At 38.4% G+C, this 20,049-nt stretch overlaps 1 pseudogene; it reads right to left on the reverse strand.

The window, feature by feature from the left end:
• Positions 1–428: 428 nt before the first annotated feature.
• On the reverse strand, positions 429–1,012 carry LOC149267008 (heat shock protein 90-1 pseudogene; annotated as a pseudogene).
• Between the last annotated feature and the right edge of the window lie 19,037 nt (positions 1,013–20,049).

Consider the following 20,049-nt stretch of genomic DNA (forward strand, 5'->3'; position numbering starts at 1 on the left):
TCAGAAAAAGGATTGTTAAGTAAAAAAGAAAAATAATAATTCTTGAGTATGCTCTCCTCCTGCACTTTGTGTGATCTGGAGGATCAGAAAAAGAATTGTTAAAAAAAAAAAAATAGGAGACAAAATAAACTTCATCACTTCAATTGATTCAAGAAAAAAAAAAAAAAAAAAAAGGAGAAGAAAAAAAAAAATAAACTTCATTTTCACTCCATGCCATCCATTTCATCAATAAAAATTATTTCCCCATGATCATTTCCATTAAGATTTCCTATCTCTATTTAGCTAAGTGGTTGCTGTGACACTGGTTTCCGCAGCTGATACCTGTTTCCGCAGCTGATACCGGTTTCCGCAGCCACCACTCTGTTTTTCACATTTACAGTCAAGATGTTAGTGCAATAAAATGAAAATGCAGGAATGACTAAGCAATATAAAAATTCACAATTTCAGAGAAAAAAACAATCTATGGCTATCTCCATTCCTAGGTATTCGGGAATAAGCTCCTCACAGTTGTTCATTATGAAAACCCTTCTCACATAAAGCTTAATATTGTTGAGCTTCTTCTTTGTATCAAAGAGATCGAATGGAGCCCTCTTCGGAACAAAGAGAACAACCTTGAACTCCAATTGACCCTCTACAGAGAAATGCTTCACGGCCAAGTGATCCTCCCAATCATTGGTGAGACTCTTATAGAACGATGCATACTCTTCCTTTGTAATCTCCTCTGGCTTTCTCATCCAGATGGGCTTTTGCTTGTTGACGAGACTCCATTCATGCGACACTTCCTTTACCTTCTTTTTCTTCTTATCTTTCTCCTTTTCCTCCTCCACTTCCTGGATATCCCCTTCATCTTCCTTCTTCTCCTCTGTCTCCTCTTCGTCGTCACTGACCTCCTTCTCGGTGGTCTTCTCAGTCCACAAATAAATGGGGTAGCTAATGAACTCGGAATGCTTCTTGATCAGATCCTTCAGCCGCCTCTCCTCCAAGTATTCCATATAAAAAAAATTTCAAAATCAATTTCACAGCCGAATGCAGAACTGTTAACTCAGGAAAAATGCGTAAACACAGAAAAAACGTCAAACTTCAAACGTTCGATTTGACCAAATGGAGACGAATTTAGGAAAGCTAAAACATGGGTTTTTTTTCCAGGTGGGTTAATCAGATAACCCAGAAACCATTTGATAAAATTCGTGGCGGTCTGGAAGAAATCTTCGGTTCTTTGGAGCCTCGTTTTTGCCGCCGCGTGAAAAAATTGAGTTATTAACTGACAGTTTGATGTATTTCGCGTGCCTGAAGAAGGATAACGCCAATTTGATTATGTGCTGGACTCTTTGCCACCACGTCCTCTGCCTATATGCCACCCGTTGCAATTCATTAAAACCAGCAGTGATCCAAGTGAACACGGCTCTGTTACGTAAGCCAATTACATACGGCTCTTCATAGCCGCATAACTCCTGCTGCAAACTCCACGGCTGTGCTTCAAACCTTGATTACAGTCCGTTTACCAATAGCCTCATGTGACCAACAGTTAGCACACTGTGTGTACTTAGTTTCACCCGGCATCCCAAGCGATTTCATCCATCAAAACATCGAATGAGGTATCGATGTTGACAAAGTTTCCACCAAACAATAAAAAAAAGTCCGCCAGACGAGATGAGACTAGCGATACCATCACAACAAGAAAGGTTTACAACAGTTGTTTGCTTGTTACATATGTCGATATACATTTTGAGGATCATATGCAAAGATATCCAGGGAGGGGCTAGAGCCTATAGCCAGAAGACAATGTTTATACGCATGTTGAAACCAGATCTTGTAGACAGAGTCATCACAAGTTTTGGAATGATTGCAAGATCTTGTTGGATATGAAGTATCTATTGAGGTTGGACAACAATTTGTTACAGCCTTCACTCCTCCACATTTTTTTTTCTCTTCCACGCACACAGCCACTCCATTTCACAGTACTTTCTACACTCTGCACTTTTCGCAGCCAATACAGCATTTCTGCAGCTCACACAGGCTTTCCGCAGCCAATACAGCGTTTCCGCAACTCACACAGGCTTTCCGCAGCCAATCCCGGATTTCGCAGCTGTTTTGTTAAACTCTAGGTTGCAGGTGTCATCAAGCAAAACAAGTCACATGGGTAGCTAGGGAAATGTCAGTACATGGATGGTGTCCTATTCATTTGGTCAAATTTGATGAAAAAGACCCCGGTCAAAGGGAAGTCAAATTGTGTATTATCACAAAGTCGCCACACTAAGTCGCTGCATGTCAAGAAAAAATAATAATTTTGAATCAATGAAATGAACAAGTTATTTTCTCACTTTTCTGAAGGTATTGATTAATTTTGGACTGATAATGAAAGATGAATGGCTAACTTTTTATTCAAGATTTTTAGCTACAGAGCTGTTCCCCAATTCCGCAGCCAGAAAAACCTCATTGTTCAAATCAGCCTATCTTTCTCATACAAAATCAGATTTTGAAGATTTAAGTACCATTGGAAAGATCTCAACAAGATCTATACAATGAGAAATATATCATTAGAGTTTGAAATGGAAAATAATGAAATAAATTGCTGAAAAGAAGCAACATTCAACTTGGACACCAATTCCAAAGCAGGTATAAATTCTTTTGATTTTTCCTTTGAGAACTTGTTTCATTAATACAAATTCTTAGTTTTGTGTGTAAATATCATAACTAGAGAGATTGATCACCTCTCTCCTTTGATAATCTTACATTCCATTGAAGAAGAAGTATTAGTTTTTTTGCAGGTTTCAGGAGGAAGGACAAATGACTACAAGAGAATGGTGTCTCTCTAAGAGACCAATTTGTTTCATAAGAGGATGATCAACAACAAAGAGGAAATATGCTGATGTAAAATCAAATCCAAACACTTGAAAAACTTTCAGATACTATTGTCTCCATCATATCCATCCATCACATCCATACCTCATAATAAACCATTCATCCCATTTTCCTCCATATTTTCCACTTACATTCACATACACTTTCCATCTCTTTTTGTCCATTCATAACCCATAAATAAAAGCAAGAGGCTCATTCACATGCTTATTGCCATTGCCATTTCTGTTCTCCATTGCCATTTTCCATTTTCATTTTCCATTCCTTGTCATTTTCATTCCGCAAATAAGCCCTGCTTCAATGCAAATTATTGAGTCCATAGTCCTTTGAGTCTAAGTTCTTTGTAAAAACACCTTGAGGCTTGCATGCCTTAATGGCAAGTCCTCATGCTGACAAACAATGGGAATACATTAATGTCCCTTATTCGTTAGATCTTCTAGGTGACTCGACATCAGAAAATTCATTCGTACCTAGCAAGATGTGTTTGGGCATCTTGACTCTCATTGTCATCAATGGTGAGAGTTCTCGTGTTGACTAGTGGCATCCATTAATGGCCACTAAGCCAAAAATTTCCTACTATGTTCGACATCAGAACATCTTTTCACATAGTAGGAATTGTGCCAATGAGTTTTGAAGACATGAAGACTATTATTTTCAGCATTTTGGAGCAGATTCAACAAGTTTTAGTAGAAGCAATAAAAAGTCATCTTATCTCTCTATCCATGACTCCTCTTGATCAGCCACTTGAAGAAGAAAATGATCAGAAGTTTTCAGCCACCACACATACAACTCATCCATTCCAAAGGGTAAGTGAAGGTACGGAATTTTCTAACTTTTAACCATAGAATTCCATAAAAAGCTAGAATGATAATTGTTGGAAAAACATTTCTCTTCCTCATTTCATAAAATTGCCAATACCATCAGTTGGGGGGGGGAATACATTCATATTCATATCTTGCCATGTCCATATCATATTCAAGAGCTCACATACTTCCAACATATATTAATTATTACATTGCTATTATGAGCATACAATGGCTTTTGAAAAAGTGCTTAAAGGATAAATTGGATACAAACAAAATCATGGTTGTCACACAAGAACCAACCATTATGCAATCGAATAAAGATATACTTTGCAACAATAATCAAAATATCATTATGCAAAGTTTAAAGATCAAAATAGAAGGCAACAAAAAATGGTTGTAACACAAGAACCAACCATGTTGCAATTCAAGTGAAACACTTTGCAGAAATATGAAGTTATCAAATGATATCATGCAAAGTTAAGCCAAAGCTCCAGGATCAAAAGAGTTAATGTAATATATATTGCATGAGGACATGCAATAGCTTTAGTTGGGGGGTTTGTTGAGTCCTGAAAATGTCATTCATTTGCATTACACTTTCACTATTATGTCCATTATATCACTTCCATTTCACCTCCATTTCACTACTATGTCACCACATTCATCCCACTTTCATTATCATTGGGTCACCTTTATGTTTTTCCAATCATTATTATTTCTAAGTCTTTTAAGTGAATTTGTGGTTAAACATTAGAAAATAATGTGCATATGCTTATACCTAACAAATGGGTTGAGTTTGTTGACATGTGTAGGTTGAAAGGAGACTTCTAGAAGACCCTTATTTGGCACTCTAAGGCCAAATTCGAATTTGGTTGGAAAGAATCATGGGATCATGAGGATATGTGTCACATCTCCTAATTGTATTGTAACTCTAAGAAGACATGTGTTTTATCAGTTCCTATTTTGATTAGGACTCTAGAGGTAGAGGGAGAGATTCATGGATTATCATTAATGAGATGGCTCTCATCTTTTTGTATAAATAGGAGATCTCTCTCCTTCATTTGCTAGTCTTTTCTTAGTCCTTTTAGCTTGTTAGTCCCATGGCTTTTGAAAGCTTTTGTACTTTGTACTTTTGAAGAAATTGAGTAAAGCTTTGATTTTCTCAACATGGAAGGAGATGTGAAGTAGATGTCATGGAGCATATTAGGATGTAAGTAGAGTAGATTTCATTTTGTAAATATTGCTTTGTAGAATGTAAGGTAGATTAGATTTTTCATTCATGCAATTTTAATTCATGCAAGTGTGTTTAATTTTTCTTTGATTTCATGACTAATGGCATATGTGATCATCTTGTCTATGTTGTTGACCTTTATTTTTCTAGTTTGATTTTCATTAGTATCATTTCTTTAACTTGCACTTTACTTTCTGCTCTTAGATATCAAGTTGTTCATCTATTGATGGTTCTTTTTCCATAATCAAATAACTTTATTGGAGCCAAAATATCACTTAGTACAGCTTGGTTTAGTTTGCTTTAAGACTCACATTGATGACTTGTTCATAACTGTTATCACATGATGAATCTAGCTGAAAGGCAAAAATGTTAAGAAAAGGTTAAAGTAGTGTGATTTGTCTCCTTTATGTAGTGTCACTTAGATTTCACATTTCATTTTCATTTTAAATCAGCAGCATAGATACTAGGCCGATGTCATTAGTTCTTTATTTGATGTCTTTATTTTCCTTTAAGCATTTGATTTCATAGGTGGTAGGGGGCCCCTGCCTTGTATAGTTGTCACTTTAATTTCTTGTATTTCTTTTTCTGATTTTCATGTATATTAATGTACAGTTTGAATTACTGCATTTTATTTTATTTTTAACATGTATATTATTGTACATAAATTGCTTTCAAGTTGATTGTAGATTAGTGATGCACATAGCCTTTTAATGAACTAATGACGTGATAGAATCATCTTGTCCTTTTGCTGAAGCAGCAAGGATACTGGGTCTCATAGTCATTCTCTCATTATTTGATTATTGCATTTTATTTTGATTGAACTAGTTGTATATTTACACTTTTGTTTAAATACTAACTCCCTCAATAACATGTTTTAAGTTCTTTTGAAGTGCTATGTTTTGGAAGTTACCATTAAGGACATAGGCCTTGTCTTGAAATCTTTATCCATACTTGTCCTTTAAAAGTATTCTTAAGACGTTAGAAAACCAACAAGAACAAAACCCCAAAAACAAATTAAACTATAAAACAACGAAGTAAGAGAAAGGTTAACTAAGCACATATAGTGCACCACACTTCATCAATTTACGATACCCAGATTGATAATTTATGTAGAGCAATTTAAGACATTAAATTGACTAGAGAAAGACATCGCCCTTTGAAAAGTTTCTCCGGCATTCTTAAGCCCAAAAGGTAATTTGCAATAAGCAAAGGTCCCCCATGGACAAATGAAAGCCGTTTTTGGTTGATCGGCGGGTAGAATGTTGATTTGATTGTATCCGGAAAAACCGTCCATAAAGGAAAATGTTTCGTTGTCGGCACAATCATCAATGATTTGATCGATATAGGGGGTTGGGTAATTGTCCTTTGGACAGTCTCGATTAATGTCCCTATAGTCGATGCATATTCTTATTGTTCCCTGCTTTTTGTTAACCGGAACAATATTCGATACCCAATCCGTTAACGGGATCAGATAAATGAAACCTGCTTTCAACAGTTTTTCAACTTATGCTTTAATTGCAGCAGCTTTTCGTGGGTGAATCTGACGCAAACGTTGCCGGACGGGTTTAGCGTCTAGGTAAGTCTTGATCTCATGAACAACAATCGCGGGATCAATTCCTGGCATTTCCTCATAGGACCAGGCAAACACGTCGCGAAATTCTTGAAATAGGGCCTTATATAATTGAATTTCGTCATCTGTACACGAGGCACCTATATGAATGTTCTCAAGAATTCCGGGCTTGACCGAAATGTCAATAGGAAAAGTTCAAGAGATGTTTCCCAAATTTAACTCTGAATCGGGATGTTTCATTGGATTCTGAGGTTCCTTGACATATTCAGTTGTAAAAATTGATGAGAAATCATTTTCAAAACGATCATCCTCAGGTAAAAACGAAGATCTGTGATGGAGATCTTCCCATGGTAAATCATCTACGCATAGGATTTCACGAATTTGCTCATCAAAGTGAACAAGTTCAGAAAACGTAGTTAAATCCGAGGTTGATGTGAAAATTGATTCCTCACGGACCACATTCATTAAGTCATTTTCGGTTGAACACGGGTTGGCAAAAGACTGCATGGCTTCATAGGCAATTTCATATGGACTCAAAGGCATGGAATTGCCAAATGAGTCTATCTCAGATTCAGAAGGGACGATCCAAGGATCATCATAAATAATGGTGTCTGATGTAATCATATGAATGGTTGCAAATGAAGATGATGCGTTGATTGGAGGAAAAGGAAAAGTTCCTAGTAAACCAGCATCTTTAACTAATCCTACTCCAACATCCTTATATGGGATAGTCGTTTTACCAACATGCTGAATACTCTCCGAAGAGGCTGGGTCGGATGAAAAGTAAGCCAACTGGTCTATTGTTACGATCTTCCCATTGTGTGGAAACTTTATTACTCGAAAGACCGATGAAACAACCGCTATCATAGCGTAAGACCAACTTCGACCCAAGATAAGGTTGTAGTCTAGAGGGGCATCAACCACCTCCACATCTAGACTAACGGTTTTTCCTTCAACCCCTATAAGCAAATCCTGTAGAATGCCAAAAGGATGAAACCCACGGCCATCAAAGGCCTTTAGAATCATCGGGGATTGATTTAGTGAAGGAGAACCAAGCGATCTCCAACACTGTATCGACATAATACACGTTGAGGCTCCCTCATCAATTACAGTCTGATGAATAGGCCTATTTTTTACTATCACTGGAATCTAGAAAGCCATTTGATGAGGCAAACGCGGTGTACTATTTTCTAGATCGAAAATTATTAGGTTCGGGTCCTGAACATCAACAGCTCCTATAGCCGACAAAAGTAATTTATGTTGTGCTGGGCATGATTGTAGCACTTCTAAAGTCGACATTGCTGAGGGTGAAACAGCTAAATCCTCAACAATGTTATAATTTTGAGCCGCTCTCACATGTGGATTGAAAGCTGACTTTCGATGTATACCCTTGGCGGGCGGTTTGATTACCAAGTCTGGATTAGGTTTCTCGATCTGTAGTGGATCGGAACCGGGAGCTGAGGTTGATGGATTAGAATGGGAAGATTCTGCTTCTTTACCATCAACAAGACTCTTACTACCATAATCTTGCGATCGAGTCGCAATCCTAACATGGGACATCATCAGTATGGGTTATTCATTGGCACTCGAGGATGAACCTATCATCTTGCTGTCTTGAGTCGGAAAAGGATCCTTCAAAACAATAGGAGTTTGGGAACCCTTGACAATCTTTGTAACCTCTACACGATGAGGGCAGTCTCTTGTAAAATGTTCATCGTCACAAATGAGACAAGGATAACGAGGTTTGCGCTTTTCATCATTGGATTCCGCCTTTTCAGGTTTCTCCTTTGAACTTTTGTCCGTTTTATTCTTCTTCTTTCCTTTCTTCTTCCCACCGGATTTTGATTTGGCTGTAGATGATTCTACAACGTGAATATCGGCGGAAATCTCTGTAGAAGAATCTCCTGTTGGGGAATCAGGCAAGGTTATGATAGGGGAAAAATTCTTGGAAGACTTCTTCTTACTTTTAGTGTTAACCGTGCCAATCATACCATCGACGGCATGAGATCCCGAAGGAGCTGCAGCGATTTGATTTTGCTGGGGAAGATTGGGGATTTTTTCATGTAACATACCTGACTGAGTATAGACCAAGTCAAGGTACTGTGCTTGAGCAATGACTTGCTCCTCAGTAACAACTCCATCTTTAGCAACATCTTTAGTGATCTTTGGCAACAAAGATTTTACAAACCACTCAGCCAAGATTTGATCCGGAATAAATACCTTCACTAAACGACGTCGACGTCTCCACTCATGAATATGATCTGAAATGTACGTGGATGTCGATTGATTTAGCAAAGTTAACAATTCCGTGCCATTTTCATATTGGACTGGCACCTGGAAATGAGTAAAAAACGAGGTAGCTAACTGACTAAAATTATAAAAAGTGCCTCACGGTAACTCAATGTACCACTTGGCCGCAAGGCCAATTAGAGTGCGATGGAAAGGTCTAAGACGGATTGAATCATCTGTGATGGAGTTAGACGCACACCAGAGGTGGTAAGTCATCACATGGTTCAACGAGTCCTCTCCTGATTTACCTTCGAACTTGGGAATGTCACTGGGAAACTTATTCGGCATTGGCGGCCAAAACGGAAGATAATCAATGGGATCGTTCGTTAGGCGCGACAAGTCAGGCAAGTCCAAAGTTGTGATAAACGGTAACTGCCGATTAGGATCCCTGAAACTCTGGGTCATGAGACTAGCCCCAGGAAGAGGATATCCAGGATAACAAGGAATAGGAATTGCGTTCGGGATATTGTATCCTCCTGAAAAATCAGGATTAATCGGACCGTACTGGGGTTGTTGAGGTTGTTGATAAGTGTACCCAGGATACGGTTGATACTGATAAACTTGATGCTGGACAGCAGGACCGAATTGGTACTGTCCCTGGTACAGTTGATAGGTGAATTATGGTTGAATCGTGACAACCGTACTTAAACCAGGTTATCCTACAGGCATCTGAATTTGAATCGTAGATCCAAATGGTGGTAAAGATGTCTGAGGAGTAGATACAGGAACAGTAGAAACCAGAGCTGTCGATACTCCAGAAGTAGGTGGGGTAGATTGAACAGATGTAGCGGCAGTTATAGCAGTCGTTTGGGGCGGAGTACGAGGTGTACTAGGCCCAGGCTGAGAAACTACCAAAGGTATAGAGGTTTGAACGTTAGACTGGACTGGTTGCTGGGGTGTACCAGAAACTAAGGGTTGTCCAGTTTGAGATGACAACTGTACACTTGGCTGCAACATCTGTTGGGTTTGCGATGGATCCCACAATATATTCATTCTGGAGTACTGACCCATAACTGGTTGAGAATATTGAGGACCATAACCGGGTTGAGGGTAGGATTGATAATTGAAAGGTACATTTCTCATTCCTTGAACATACGTTTGACCTTGGGGTGGTTGGAAACCTTGGTTCAAGTATTGACCTTGGGGTTGATACCCTTGAGGCACATACTGATATTGGGGTTGACCTTGAGGTATAAATTGATACTGGGGTTGACCTTGGGGTACACACTGAGTCTGGGGTTGACCTTGAGGAACATACTGTCCTTGAGGTTGCCCCCCAGATGTAAATTGTGTACCTTGAGGTTGCCCCCCAGGTGTTAATTGAGGCTGCCCCCCAGCTGGTAACTGGCCACCTTGAGGTTGAGTATTGGGAATAGAACCTAAGATCATAAGAATGTCTTCTACGCTCAACGGCTTTGCACCATTGCTTCCAGTTAATAACCCTTTCTCAATGGGTTGAGGAGATGCTCCCCAAAAAGTACCAGAAAGAGACTGATACCTAGAGGGAATAGATGGACCACCGTACAAAAGAGATTCGGGCAATTGAGTAAACATGGATGACTGTCCTGACATATTTACAGGAGTATAAAAACCTCTAGGTGTTGAGTGATAAGGAGCACGAGGTGGTGAAAAACTTAACCCTGAGTTTTCTAAATAATTAGTCAAAGAAAGATACCAAGAACTACTCCTAGTTGGACTGTAAAAAATTGATTCACGCTCCCTTAGTTCAATGACAGGTTGATTTTCAAGGATAGGGATGCCTACTTCTTCTTCTTCCGGAGCAAGTTCTTCAATAGAAATAAGTCCAGAAGGAAGATATTGAGTGATTACTCTTTCTACCCTAGGTGAACCGGGACCACTAAAAGTTGGAGAAACAAACCCCGATGTTGGAGTAGCAGCAAATTCACTTTCAGGCTCAGATATTTCGGGTTCTTCACCTATATCGCTGGTAGATGAAAAGCTACCAGCGATTTCGGAGACAGAGACTGACTGTGGATTATATTCTGCTACTAGCGTTTGAAAATCAGGATGTACAATCAAAGAAGATTCTCCTTCTTCCGGTGACCCAACTCTACTGTCTCTAGGAGTTACGAGAACTTTTAAGCATTCAAGTTGGCTTGGTACTTCCTCAGGAGGTTGGACCCGAAGTCTATGGGACTTCCTCAGTAACTCAGCCACGTTTATAATCTCAGGAGACTGGTCCCGAAGTCTACGGGACTATCTTGGTAATTCAATCACAGTTAAAGACTTTTAACTACTTCACACACAAACAAAGTAAAATCTCAATAAAAAGCACCTAAGGTCTCTAAAGAACCAAACAAATTTGAATCACACACCTAAAGAATCTAGGATATCAAACACACACAAACAATAACTTTCCGGACCGAAAACACTAGTTGGTGATGAAATCCAACGTCGCAGAGTTTAGTACAGAAATGGCGGTTGGAACAGTTACCCCGGCAACCTGCTTAATGAATAGACTGGCACAAGTTCCTCCACTTAACCGTCTCGAGTGAAGTGAACCCCCCAGAAAATCAAAGTGATTCTAGCCGATGTCTGCTCCAGGTACAGTGGGATCTTCCCACCACTGTCACCTCAGGAAGAGTCCTAAAGAATATGGCCACTAAGGTTACCAACTGAGACAAATACACCTGGGGGAATAGTCTACGATCCGATACGCACACAAGGGCAGAGTAGCAAGCTCAATCCCTTTGAAGGCTCCTTGACATAATCCAAGGTTTACCAACAAGTGACCCCAGGCTCCTCGACAATGGTTAATCTGAGGTTTACCGTTTTTAATACGTGAATATCTGGCGTCGTTCTCAATGAGGAAGGATTGATTCCCACACTGGTTCGGACACGATCTCGTGCTTCTCCTTTAAGAGGAGCTTTCCCACAGCATAAATGCAACAATTGGATTTCTTCCCTACCACAAGATACAGCTACTTGTTTTTTTTTACTGTCTTGGAGAGTTAATTACTCTCCTAATCCAAGACACTAGCCTAAGCTAAGTTGGTGTATCAGAGCCCTAGAAATAAAAAGGTTACTAGGTAAATTTTACTTTAAGCGTTAATTTTAGTGGTTTTTTTCAAGTCCAAAGGTGCGGAGATGAAACTTGTGGTATGAAGACTCGACTCAAAATCACTAAAAATGCACCTAATATGATCTAAACAATCTTTTTCTCTTCGATGAACTTCTAAACTAAGAAGGAGTTTGAGAATGCAAAAACTTTGTAAAAACAAATCTTTCTCAATTAAACAAATTAAAAGAAGAGATTTTCCTTTCCAAAGAACTCAAAACGAGACAACTAATTATTTCACAAAAATTTCCCTTTTTCGTTTCAAAGCACTCAATCACTACAAAAAACAAACTTTTTCAAAAGAGATTTTTTATATTTTTTGCAAAACACTCAAAACTAATGAAAATGACTAACTTTGAGATCTACAAATTATAAAAACCTATTTGAAGTCAAACCCTACTAAAAGTCTTTTTTAAGGATGTTTTACTCAGATAGATGCAAGCTAAGGACTAATTTTTGCAGAATCACAAATCAGTCAAGAACAACCAATTTCGTTTTCTTTTTGAAAATGAAAATCCAAACTTTCAAAGACAAGCTTTTCAAAGTTTTGAAATGAGAAAATACAAAGCGGATTACTCAACAAGGGGGAGATTTCATACATGGTCAGACTCATAAGAAAGCTAGTAGACACTAAGGTGATCTGAAGTCCCTACAGCTTCTAAGCTCAGAGCCACTACACAACCAAAATGAAAACCAAACACAACAAGCAAAACTCCTAGGAATTTCACCTAAAACCCTAACACTAGTGAGATTAAACCAAGGAAAGTTTTTGACAGGGTACACGCAGGTCTGGGTAATGGCTAAAACCTATAAACAAATTCTAAACTGATAAAAAAGAGAAAAATTTAAAATTTCTCTAAATTTTGACAAGGTACGCAGGCAGCCTGTTTACACAGGTGCATTCACGCTCTGTGCACAAAGCAAAAGTGCGTATAGGTACGCACTGTGCTTAACTCAGAGGGTGCGTACTTCTCCCAAAACTGTGAAAAATAAAAACTAACTCAAAATTAACAAAATCCACCCAATCCCACAATCATCAAGCCAAAAACAGAAACAAAAATAGAGTTTCTCATGTCAAAGTATAAACAAGGAAAACAATCAATTCCCCAGCGGAGTGGCCATTTTGTCACACAGAATAGGTCGATCTTGCGGACAAGATAGACCTTCCTAGAATCTAAAGAAGACCTAATGATAAGCAAACCAACCAGACACTATCTTTCTCTAAATATGCTTTGATAAACAATAACAAACAAGTGTTTTTAGGGCCTACCTTAGGTCCAACGCAAGCTTGTGGATGCCCTCGCTTCTTTGATCCAAATGAGCTCCTTTTCGTGAATCTGCAAACACAAACAAGGCAAACAAATTAAATAGCACCTGAAAAGCCAATTACATAAAACATATTTAACATGAAAGTCAAGGAGTCCATGAAACAAATAACATAAGATACTTGTTGAGAAAAATGAGTTTGATTGTATTAATTCAAAAGAAGAAGAACCTTACAACCTTTGCCTTGACGCTGTACAAGCTCCTCCCAGGGTCCAGCAAGAAGTCTCCTCTACTTTGACAAGTTTCACTCACTCCCCAATGAAACCAAAAAGGTATGTGATCTCTCCTCTTTAGGCTTAACTAGGAAGTCTTGATTTCACCATCATTTACCCTAAAAAATGTTCAGCTTCTAACCTCTCTAGCAACCATCCCAATGCCTGTATTTATAGTGCAATGGAGGGAGGTTACTAGGTCCTCCTTCAAAGGGATAACTCCTCTCATCAAGGGATTAGCTCCTTCTCTTTTGGGATGGATGAACCACCTCAGAGCAAACAATCCACGTCAAAATTCCTTCTAGAAACCTCTAGAATTAACCCAAAGTGAGTTTTTTAAGATAAAACTTGCGCCTTTTGACTTTCACAGGGGTCTGCACCTACGCCATTAGGGACAGAGCAGGCAGGTCTGCAGCTTTTGTACACAGAAGGTGCGGGACCGCAGGTGACAGTGAGAGAAAGTGCGGAACCAGAGTTACATTTATTTTTAATGTCTTTCTCTCATTTTCAAAGCTTGATTTGAAGAGCTGAGGTCTGAGACTTGCTTAGGAGGACAATACAAGTGATGAGAGACCCATACTGACTGCAAATAATCATGGCGACGATATTTTTGTGTAACAGATGTTCTATGTGCTGCATATATAAAGAATAGATGTCCATATAATGCTATAAGAAACAAGACTCCATATGAAATGTGGTATGGACATGTTCCTTCGGTAAAGCATCTCAGGGTCTTTGGTTCCACCTGTTATGCCTTGATACCAAAGGTACATAGAAACAAACTTGGTGCTAGAAGTTGTAAGTGTATCTTTCTGGGGTATTCAAACACCTCCAAAGCATACCACCTCTATGATGAAGTAAATAAGAAGTTTGTTGTATCTAGAGATGTAATTTTTCTTGAATCATCCAAAACTGACAATGTTGTTGAGCGGAAACTTGATCGCTTGGATAGATTCGCAAAAGCAAAATCATTTCAAGAATTTGATAATCAGATTCCACATCTTGAAGGGGGGATTCCTATACTAGATCAACATGTGGAATCTTCTTCTGTAGAACACTCTTCCCCGCATGAAACTCCAACAATGGATGATGCTTTAACTGATGTGATTGATAGAATTGGGAGACTCAATCTTGATTCAGTCCCAACTCAATCAATGGAGCAGCCTGGAACATCTAAAAAAGGCCCCCCAAAGTGGCTGACAAAGATACTTGAAATTGTTCATCCTGATGAAGTTGGAAAGAGAGGAACTAGAAATTCAAACCGACAAAATGGAGGTGATGTGGATGACTCTAATTCACCTGTTGATATGGATGTTTCTTATGATTGTGAATTGAACTTGTCTATAGATTTTGAACGAAATTCCTTCAAAGAATCTGCTTCTCATGATGAATGGAAAGAAGCAATGCAAGAGGAGTATGATGCCCTCATAAAGAACGACACTTGGAAGCTGGTTGATCGTCCATTAGGAACCAAACCAATTGGCTGCAAGTGGGTCTACAAGAACAAGTATAAAGCTGATGGCTCACTTGACAAGCACAAAGCTAGGCTTGTGGCAAAAGGTTTTTCATAGAAGGAAGGGGTCGATTATGAGGAGACTTTTGCCCCCACAGCAAAATGGGCTACCATTTGGACACTCTTTGCACTAGCAGCTCAAAACGGTTGGAAATTCCACCAAATGGATGTAAAAACTACTTTCTTAAATGGAGATCTAAAAGAGAATGTTTTTATGTCCCATCCTAAAGGATTTGCTGTGAAAGGACATGAACATAAAGTATGAAAACTGGTGAAGTCCTTGTATGGCCTCAAACAAGCACTGCGATCCTGGTATGAAAAACTAATTGAGCATCTTCTGAAACTCAATTTCAAACATTATGATCTTGATGATGCAACTTTATTTGTCAAGAAAGTTGGAAAAACAGTTGTATATCTTGTGGTATATGTAGATGATCTTTTGATGACAAGGAACAATGAAAGCTACATTGCATCCATAAAGAAGGAATTGGGGAAAAGTTTTGAAATGACTGATTTGGGCTATGTTCATTACTATCTTGGAATTGAAGTAACCCAACATCCGAAGTCCATATTTCTTTCTCAAAAGAAATACATTGGAGATTTGTTGAATAGGTTTGGCATGACAGAGTGCAATCCTCTTACTACTCTAATGGAACAAAACTTAAAGCTCACATCTATTGAAGGAAAAGAATTTGAGGATGCAACAAAGTATAGACAACTTGTAGGAAGTCTCAACTACCTAACTACTACTAGACCAAACATTTCGTTTGATGTTCGAATCCTCTCTAGGTTTATGCAAAAGCCTTGTGAGGGGCATTGGTCTGCTGCGAAAAGCGTTCTAAGGTACTTGAAGGAAACTCAAGACTTTGGAATCAAGTATACACAGGTGGACGACTTCATCTTGATTGGATACTCTGATTCAGACTTCGATGGAGACAAAGAAACTGGGGTATCAACTTTAGGATATGCTATGAGTCTTGGATTAAGAACTATCCCCTGGGGATCACACAAACAATCAGTTCCAGTAGATTCCACAACAGAAGCAGAATACATGGTAGCAGCTGAAGCAACAAAAGAAATTGTGTGGCTCAAGAAAATTCTTAAATATTTGCCGGTAAAACAAGTATAGTCAACTCCATTCATGATTGACAATACCTCTGCAATAAAGTTGGCCAAGAAGCCAAAGTTCCATGATCAAACGAAGCACATCAATAATAAATATCATCTGATTCGACATCATGTTGAGGCCAAAACAATCCATCTCCGTCATTGTTCCACAAATGAGCTAATTGCAGACATCTTCACCAAAGTGGTTGGATGAGAAAAGCTTAAATGATTCAGAATGATGCTTGGACTCACCAGCATCCCTTCAGATTAAGGGGGGGAATGTTGACACCTAATCCTTGTGATTGGGTGAATTTATGTAAATAGATAAATAAGAAATATGAACAGTCATCGAGAGATGAACTAAACAGTCTCGCCCTCATGTATATAATGAAGACCTACCTGATGGAATAAAATGCACGAATCATTTTTTCCTTTTGGAGTTACTGCCTGGCCTGACACAAGGCTCCAAGATCGAATGTGAAAATAGATTTGGCCAATTTAGGTTTTATGACGCGAAGGCAAAAAATAAAGGAAAAAGCGAAACTTCGTGGCACTTTCCAAAATAACTCAAGTGCCTCCTTCGGACTGCTAAAATTAGATCCCTATTTTGTAGGGATGCTTTTCTCTTTTTGATCTTTTCTTTTTTTGGGAAAATATACCATGCATTGCGCATACATATTGCTTACTTCTGGGAAGGACTCGACAACTCACTTGCTCATGCACTGAGCAACTTATCAGCAAGAGAGATGATGGAATCAGTAACCTACTTGAACCTCTGAAGAGTATGCTAGAAATTCTCACACCAACTTGAGAAATACGACGACATGCGACTCCTTCGCTCCTTCAACTCGCTTTACAATCTCGACCACATGTGATTCTTGAAACGAACTGTCCTCAGATAGGCGGCCTAACAGGCTTCAGAATTAATTCAAATAAAGATATTACATACCAGGTCATGCTTCAGAGTAGATAAAACTAGCCTCTGGTCTCTTAAAGCACAAAATACAAACACTCTTTCACACACTCACATACACACTCACACTCTCGATGATCATATACATATGAACACACACTTACTTATAATATCTAAAAGCATATGAGAATTATTGAGGGTCCTTGTCACACATTACTTAGTCCAGACGGTGTCTGCTCAATATTCTCAAGTACAATAATTAAAAATAAAACGCACTACCAAGGTCCCACCGGACCTCGGTCACTATCAATATCAGAATCAGGATTATGTGGATCACATTCTTCGGATGAAGAAGAGGGAAGCCTTTGATTTAACCAATATTGATTCAGCCATTGTAGATATTCGTTTTCCCATGTGGGGTCATGTTTTTCTTGAGCATCTTGGTACATATCTACAAACACGGTTTCTTTTCCTTCGGATGCCTTCTCTTTTCATTTTCTGGTTGCCTCTTTTTCTCTTGTCATGACTGTAGAAGATTCCCCTTTTAGTGGTGCCCGTGAAGTTTGTCCCCGCAGTCCAAATAATAGCTCTAAATTTATTTTCTGATGACGAGTTCAAGAAATTTAGACAATATTTAAAAGATCATAAGTATGCTTATCTTCATTTTGGTGGTATAAGAATTGGTCTTTCTCCTCTGTTCCGACATGGCATAAATACCCCCTGCATTTCTTAAATCTTTGATACCCATCATCAAACTTATGATAGTGCACGTATAGGAACTATTATGGGAAATATTTATACTGGATGACAATAAGATGATGGACTTAGTAACTTACTTAAACCTCTGAAGAGTATGCTAGAAATTCTAACACCAACTCGAGAAATACGAGGACACGCGACTCCTTCGCTCCTTCAAATCGCTTTACAATCTCGGCCATAGGTGATCCTTGAAACGAACTGTCCTCAGACAGGTGACCTAACAGGCTTCAGAATTAATTCAAATAAAGATATTACATACCAGGTTATGCTTCAGAGTAGAGCAAACTAGACTCTGGTCTCTTAAAGCACAGAATATAAACGCTCTTTCACACACTCACATACACACTCACACTCTCGATGATCATTTACATATGAACACACACTTACTTATAATATCTAAAAGCATATGAGAATTATTGAGGGTCCTTGTCAGACATTACTTAGTCCAGACGGTGTCTGCTCAATATTCTCGAGTACAATAATTAAAAAGAAAACGCACTACCAAGGTCCCATCGGACTTCGGTCACTATCAAAATCAGAATCAGGATTATGTGGATCACGTTCTTTGGATGAAGAAGAGGGAAGCTTTTGATTTAACCAAGATTGATTTAGCCATTGTAGATATTCATTTTCCCATGTGGGGTCATGTTGTTCTTGAGCATCTTGGTACATATCTACGAACACGGTTTCTTTTTCTTCGGATGCCTTCTCTTTTCCTTTTGTGGTTGCTGCTTTTTCTTTTGTCATGACTGTAGAAGATTCCCCTTTTAGTGGTGCCCGTGAAGTTTGTCCTGTGTCAAACTTTATCGTGTCTGTCGTGACATAAAGATTCTTTTGTGGAAAGACGTATTCATTATCAGCTTTAGTCCACCTGTTAACATAGGCAAATGGGTCTATCTCTATGTCAAGAAAAGAATCTTTTTTACTTTTTCGAAAATCAGGCACTGTTTGGACTGACATTTCCACTCCATCTAATAATTCCCATTTGAAAATTTGGAACATGCTGACAGAACGTTCTATAGCACATTGAACCCATAGCTTGCAGTTATGATTGATATTTTCTTGTTGTTGCCAACCTAATTCAAAAATCATGGATGAACATACTTTAGTTGACAATAATAAACTTATCAAACAAGCTCCATCATCATTCCAATTTCCGGACATAACACTAATAGTAATTAGTGCCTTCTGATTAATCAACAATTTAATTACTCCAAATCTTCCTTGAAGCCTTTCCAACGTTCTGATCATTGATAATTTTTCAGGCAGCCTGAGGGTGTGGAATTCCTTGAGCCAAAGCATAATTTTCTTTATTTCTTCTTGATTGTTGGCTATTACTGATGCAACAACTCTGTCAGGGCCATACAACTGTGCAAAAGGATTTGGTACAATGGGATTTCTGAATTCCATACTTTGATAATCCCATGGTGTAGAGAAAGTTCTCAAATACTGTAGTGTCCTTTCAACACATTGAGAGGCTCTAATTTGTTGCTTCTTTTGACAGTGGCCTTCTCTAATTTCCCAATCTGCAAATGGTTCAAATAATTCATATTGGGGAAATGAATCTGTACCTGCAAAGTTTTCATCATTTCTTTGTAGAAATGCAGCTTCAAGTTCTTCAAATAGATCAGGAATTCTCAAAGACTTTAAAAATCTTTCCACTCTTTCAGTCATATTAATTTCTTCTAGATCTAACATTTTAGTAGATGTGTAAACAACAAAAGAGAAATCTATTCCTCCAATTATCTGATAATAATTCAAAGTTTGCAGAACCTTGATCATGGCTTCAGTGTATTCTTTGGTCCAATAATCATCAAGAGTTTTAAAATATAATTTCACTTTCATATTAGGTAGAGGATATACCTTTACCAACTCTTCATCTAGACCCAACAAAACACCAACATTTTTGGACTGCCAAGCTTGACATCTCTGTATCCACTGATTCCTTCTAAGTCTCAGCCCAACAATCTTTTTGATTTCATCAACAATGTCGCCAAGAATTAATTCAAGAATCTGAAATCTTTTGACAAATGTTTCAAAATTATCATCTGCAGGAGTCTTACCAGGGAGATTAAAAATATCAGCTCTTTGCCGGTGAACATGGACTTTGTTCATTTCTCTGGTAAGAGAATTAGCCAAATAATTGGAGTTACCTGGAAGCCATTCAACATCAAAATCATACATTTGAAACCAGATTTGCCATGCCAAAAGTCGTCCTCTTGCTAGTTGTTTTGAAATCTTTACTGACAAGAAATATTTGAAATTCATTGAATCTGTTCTTATCAGGAACATGATAGGGCTAAATATAACTCAAATTTCTGTCTACCATTAAAAATGGCAAGAGTTTCTTTCTTTGCTGGAAAATAACTTTTCTGGTGAGTTAAAAAT

The sequence above is a fragment of the Pinus tabuliformis genome, chromosome 6, assembly GCF_031772625.1.
Source record: "Pinus tabuliformis cultivar Carrire ecotype Pingquan chromosome 6, CPIR1, whole genome shotgun sequence".
In the NCBI taxonomy this organism is placed as follows: domain Eukaryota; kingdom Viridiplantae; phylum Streptophyta; class Pinopsida; order Pinales; family Pinaceae; genus Pinus; species Pinus tabuliformis.